This window comes from Nestor notabilis, unplaced genomic scaffold, assembly GCF_000696875.1.
Source record: "Nestor notabilis isolate BGI_N333 unplaced genomic scaffold, ASM69687v1 scaffold14659, whole genome shotgun sequence".
In the NCBI taxonomy this organism is placed as follows: Eukaryota; Metazoa; Chordata; class Aves; order Psittaciformes; family Psittacidae; genus Nestor; species Nestor notabilis.
Genome location: NW_009944180.1, coordinates 1 through 6390, shown reverse-complemented (window position 1 = coordinate 6390; position 6390 = coordinate 1).

Below are 6390 nucleotides of genomic sequence, written 5' to 3'. Positions count from 1 at the left end.
CCTGTTGCCTGTGAAGATTTAGGTCTCCTGGTGCCCAAAATTCACTGGACCGAGTTGTCCCGGATAGTGCTGCTGTTTGAAGAGCCAGGGCTTGGGTATTTGCTCATTGAGAAGGGTGGAAAGTACCTCGTGGCCACCCTTTGGTTGTAAGAGGTTCATAACTTGGCAGATCTAATAGCAAATGTCCCCAAAGTGAGGTTTAGGGGGCAAAAATGGGTCACCATGATCTTGCTTCAATGTCACCCCTGTGATGGGAACATCTCCTGCTCCTCGCTGTGCCCATCTCCTAGAGATGCCACTGGGTGTTTGGTGGGAGAAATGGGGTTGGGAATTGTCCTTAGGAGTAAAAGGAGTTGAGTTAGAGCTTGATTTGAGGAGCTGAATTCAAGCTTTGCTTCAGTGTTGTGTTTAAACCTGGGTGCACTTGAGGAGGAACATGAGGACGAGCAGAGGGCTCTGCACAAGAGCTTAAGCTTAAGCTGTCCCCTTAGGCTCTGCTCCTGGATTTGAAGTCACATGCTCCATATTCCCTTTGTTGTGTCTTTATCATGAAAACATGGAAATTTGGAAGGCTTCAGATTCCCCAGTGCAGGAACCTGTTGTGTGACCCACGTGTGCACAGCGACCATGTGGATACAGTGACTTTTGTATTCAAATCCAAGCCTGGAGCCTCTTAGTTCCACTCCCAAGCTCATGGAGATGACCTGAACTCCTCCTTGTGTTGCTCCCAGCCCTACATTATGCTTCCACGTGTTCTCTGAGAGTCTCTGTTGCAACCAGTTGAGTATTTATTCAACTCTCGCTTTGGGTTTGGCTTTGGAAAGCAGTTGAGTAAACAGGGAACAGGTTTGGGGAAGGGGGATGCCCAGTCAGTAGCTGGGAGGGTTTTAGCTGGATTTGAAGCCCAACTTGTCCCTGTGTCTCCTCAAATCCCTCGTGAGATGTGAGAGCTCGATGGGTGTTTGTGGCTGTGCTGAAGCTGTGGTTGCTGTTCCCAGGCTGGAGCAAAGAGCTGCCTTAAGGACACTGTTAGTCCCTTGCTCATGTTTTGCACCAATTCCTTAATGTACAGAGGGTTTTAAGCAACACTAAGGAGATAAAGGCCATTAGGAAGCTCTCATGAGGAGGATCTTACAGTGGTGACACCGCACCAGGCCTGGTTCCATCTCCCCTGGTGGCTCTATGTGCTCGTGCCCTGGGCTGATGTCTCAGCACAGCACCTGCAGGCAGCTCTCCACAAACAGCTTCCTGCTTCCTTCCTTTCCACATCCAGCCCTGCAAACGGCCAGCAGGTCCCTGCTGCTGTTGTAAGATGCCTCTGGAGCTGGTAAGAGCGAAGAACATAGGTAGATCCTTCACCAAATCCCTCTGGAGCGGGACAGGGAGAAACCCCTGTGTTGGGAGCACTTTGGGAGCTGTTTTCTGCTCTCGCTGTGGTTTGTGGCTTCTAACAGGGCTGCAACAAGGAAGTGAAGGTCCTGTGTGCTGGGAGGTTGATTTGGAGTGTGATGGTGCTCTCTGGTCACACCAAATGTCCCCATGGGGTGAAGTTCTCCCTTCCTGGAGCTGCTCAGAGGTGGGACATGAGGAAGAAAGGAGCAGTGTGTGGAAAGGGCTGTGGGTTTAACACACACTCGCTCTCTTTGTGGTCTCACACCTTTACCTGTTCCCTCCTGTGGCTTCCAAGTAAGTCCATAGTACCTAAACCAGCCTGAACTTGGCTGCTCCAGGCTCTGACAGAGACCCCACCATCGTCCTTAGCGCCTGTGCTGCCGGCACCCTTAGACAGCCAGTGGGGTCTTTGGTGTTGTTGGTATCTACATCCATTCCCTTTTACCCACAAGAGCAAACCCACCAGTTCCTGCTCTTCTGTAGGTCCAGAGCTTCCATCACCCCTTCTTGGTGATGATTTTAGACCCTGGATCAGTGTGATTCCCCCCTTGGGTGCCACATGCAACATCCTGCTGTGGAGAGAGGGGTCACCTCAGCTCTTGTCCACCCCAGGGCCGTGCCTGCTTTGGTCCTGAACACCTTAAACAGCTTCAAACCTTCCTCCCTGCTGCTTCCCTACGGGACACCCACCTCCCGAGCTGCCCACAGTGGGGCTGGCGTGTCCCCAGTGGGGCTGGTGTGTCCCCAGGGACCTCCGGGGTGCCTCTCCCTGCGTGTTGGGACGGGCGAAGCTGTGCCCTGCTGTTGCAGCCGCCTCCTCCGAGCCCAGCTTGGCTCCTTCCCGAGGCTGTTTGTGTATCTCCTGGCTCCAAAGCTCTTGGCAGCCACCTCGGAGACCACGTGGTGCTTCTTGGCAGGCGTTGGGAAGTGTTGGGCAATCGCATCCTCCCGCAGCTCTGCTCCCAGCCTGGCCTCACCTTGCTCAGCACCACCATCCTCCCTCCTTCTCCTGCGTTTCCCCCCCTCTCACCTCCTTCCCTGGCCCAGGGCTGCTGCTGGAGCTGGATCCCTCCTCCTGCACGGTCTGGGAATGGGAGCAAATGTCTTCTCTGGTTGACTTCCCTTCCCACACAGAGTCTTTCCTTCTGGACCACATCCAGGGGGTTTGGGAGAGGGTTGGCTGAAAGAACAAACGTAGAGAATGATTCTCCAGCATCATTCCCTATTGCTCCTATTGAGCCCCCACGTGAGGACTCAGGTATCTCCATGCCCAAGGCCCTGCCTTGAAGAGCATTTTCTTCCTTTCTTTTCAAGAGGAAAGCAAGATTCTTGGGATCTGAGTTGGAAAAGAGCTCCAGGGCTCCCCAACCCCAGCTCCTGACTCCACGCAGGGCAACCTAAAAGTGAGAGCCAGTATCTAAGGGTGTCCCCAAACTCTTCTTGAGCACTCACAGGCTTGGGGCCATCGCCTCATCCCCGGGGAGCTCCTTGACCACCTTCTCCATGAGGAATTCATTCCTAATGGACAATCTGAGCTTCCCTAAGGCAGCTTTAGGCCGTTCCCTCATGTCCTGTCACCTGAGAGAGGAGGCCAGCACCTCCCTCTCCATTCCCCAGCACAAGGAAGGAGGGGACAGCAGTGGTGACCCCTCAGTCTCCTGTAAGCTGACCACAAGCCCTCCACTGCTTCCACCTTCTCTCTTGGCCTCCTTTGGGCACGTTCTGCTCTTCTTATGCCCAAAGTGCCCCCAGGACTCAAGGTGAGGCCACACCAAGCCATGGGACAACCACGTCTTCCATCGGTTGCACTGCACTGAGCCTCATGCACCCCAAAAGTGGCCCTTTTGGCCATGAGGGCACATGGTGGACCCTCATTGAGCTTCCCATCAACCCAAAGCAGACCCAGCTCTGCAGGGCTACAATCCAGCCTCTCGGTCACGTATCTAAAGGTACGTCCCAGATGACACCATCCCAGGTGCATGTAATGCTTTGACTCGGTCATCTTAAAGGTCTTTTCCAACGTGGTTGAGTCTGTGACCCCCAGAGCCCCTTTGATTTCTTCTCCCACCTCTTCTTAGGCAGGTTGTGGGAGCCAGGCCTGGAGGAGCCGGTGGCATCGTGGTGCTGGGATGGAGCCAAGCCCAGCCTGAGCCTGGAGGACACCAGGAGGGGGGTCCAGGAAGAGAAGGTTCTTCCACAGGGCTGGAATGGGACATTTATTATAGATTTTAGAGGGTTTTGAGCCTTGTTTCTTCTTCAACACTTTGACTTGAGAGCAAAGACCTCGGCGCGGCCCCGATTCCAGCCTGACCTTTGCTTCCTCTGATTGCCCTTATGAAGACATCAAGATGCTTTGTGGACACGGCCTTTTGTCCTCCTCCTCCTTCCCATCCCATGGTGCCTGTTTTAACTGCAGGTGAATGTCACTTAGCAAACCTCTGGAGGTCCCTAGTGCCAGCAAAGCCAACCTCAAAGCCAGGTCAGGTCCCTCAGGGCCACGTCCTGTTGGGTTGGGGGTGGCACCAGGTCACTGTGTCGTGGGGACCCTCCTCCTGGTGCAGTCCTCGGGTCACACTCTCCTTTCTGATGTGCTCCCTCACAGCCTGACCTACTTCCTGCTGCCTTTGATTCCTCTCCTGAGCTCCAGGGTAGTGAGGAGCTCACCTTGGGCTCCTCCTTCCCTTCCCTCCTCCCTAGTGCACAGGGAGGGCTTTTGCCCTTGATATTGTCATTTCTATGGTCTCGGCTGAGTTCTGGTGGTGCAGGGAGGGTGTATGTGGGTTTGTAGCCTCAATTGCAACTCTCTTTTCACCACTTGGCCACAGGAGACAAGGTGAAACGTCCCAGCCAGGGCTTTGGGCACAGCGAGGATCCCTGCGGGCAGCACATGGAGGTAGACGGGCACAACGACCTATTTCAGGATAGGAATTGTCCCTTTCACAGTGGTTTGGGGAGAAAGGGATGGGGGGGGGTGGGGGGTGCAGCACCCACATGGTGCTTCAGACCAGCCAAATCCCACCTTGATCCCAATGGAGGAAGGAGCAGGATCTTGTGTTCCTCCGCTCCCTGTTTAACCTCAGCGAGCTCCTACTAGAGCGATTCCTGTGACGTCCCACTCCTGGTGGGGGGTTTGGCTCCGGCTCCTTTAAGCCAAGGAGAGGTTTGAAGAGCAGGAAAGAGGAACTCGAGGCTGTTTGTTCACTCTCGTCCTCCTCAGCAAGGGGAAGCCCCGTGCTTGAAGTGATTCCATAGCTCCAAAGCGTGACAGAGACCTGGCAAACACCCCCCGCCTTGGCAAGGGGTTGGCTCCTGCACAGCTCTGGATCCAGCAGCCTGGCCAGCAGAGACAGATGCTTCCACCCTCATCCCACACGGAGCCAGCAGCCAACATTCCTGCCTGGCCCGGCATTCCCAGAGTCCTCTCTGGATCTTCCTCTGGAAGATTTGGCTCCAATTTAGGAATGACTCGGGCAGAGCTCTGCAGCTCGGAAGCACCATTGGCTGCTCCACAGCCCTTGAATCCAGGATAAGCAGCAGGTTTCCCACCCTGATCTCCCCCCTTTTCTAAGTGTGGTTTATGGAGAGTGAGGGGGACAATGTTCCAGGGTGTTTGAGGGCTCCTGCAGCTCTGTGTTACCCCGTTATTTGATCAAGTGTTGCCTCAGCACCCAAAAGGATGGGACCCTCCGTGTTGTCACGTAGCCCCCGACTGCTGCAGGCTTTGGAACTCCTTAAAGAAGTCAGGATTTGGGCCCCTCGCAGGACTTGGTGGTGGGTGGATTCAGCATCCACCAGCCCTTTTGAGCTCTCTTTGGATGCAAAAGTAGGAATTGGAACCTCCCTGTGCCGGAATAGCAAGTGTGGGGCTGCCTTAGTTGTGGCTTTTGCTCTCCTCTTCCCTCGCTGCTTGGAGCAGAACCTGCCCAAGGTAGAATCATGGAATCATGGAATGAACGAGGTTGGAAAAGACCCTCAATGTCATCAGCTCCAAGCGTTCCCCAGCGCTCCAAGGCCACCACTAACCCGTGGCACCAAGGGCCTCAGCTGACCAGGTTGGGAACACTTCCAGCCTGTTCCAAGGCCTGAGCACCCTCTGGGCAAGGAATTGCTCCCAGTCTCCATCTAAACCTCCCCTGGAGCAGCTTGAGGCTGTTTCCTCTTGTGCCATCCCTTGTTCCTTGGGAGCAGAGACCAGCCCCCTCCTGGCTCCATCCTCCTGTCAGGTAGAGAGCAAGAAGGTCCCCAGCGCCCAGCAGAGGGGCCAGTCCCTGCCCTGGCCCTGCTGCCACCCTGGTGCTGCTCCATTGCAGAGACAGGTCTGGATTGGGCTCCATCAGGGACTTTATTCACCCTCAGTTCCTTTGCGTAGGGTCAGATCCTTCACCCTGATGTGCTGGGAGCGACTGAGGATGATTCCCACCGGGATCATGCCTCTCCCTTCGCTACCAAGGTGAAGGCTTTGTGCTTTTGGTCACCAGCCCGGGTGGGTTTGGTTTTCCTGATGGTGTTCCCACCACATTCCCTTCTCCTCCTCCTCCTCCTCCTGCCGTGCTCCAGCAGCGCTTCCCTTTCCCAGCAGGACTCGTCCTCGTTGCTCTTGGCCGTGGCTGTGTCTCCCTTCACTCTCAATTCGGGAATACTGGGAATTCTGCTGTAATTCCCACGTCTCTCTTGCCAAAACACGTCTCTCTTGCCAAACCCCCGCAGTTCTCAGCTGGCTTCGTCGGGGCAACGTTGCTGCCGTTGCCTCTGCGGGTGTGAGGCCGTGTGGTCCGTGACGAGGAGCGGTGCCAGGTGCCCGCTATCCCCGTATCCCTCCTCTGCACAGAATTCCTTCTTTTTGGCGTGCTTCGGCTCCAGACCCGCTCCCGGTGGCTGCGGCAGGGAGGAGGGAGGCTGGAAGTGGCCTTTTCCCCCTGTGTCCGGGTGGTGCTGGACGGGCTCAGCCCATCCTTTGGGCACCGGAACGAGCCCCGTTGGCTGAGCGCGAAGTGAACC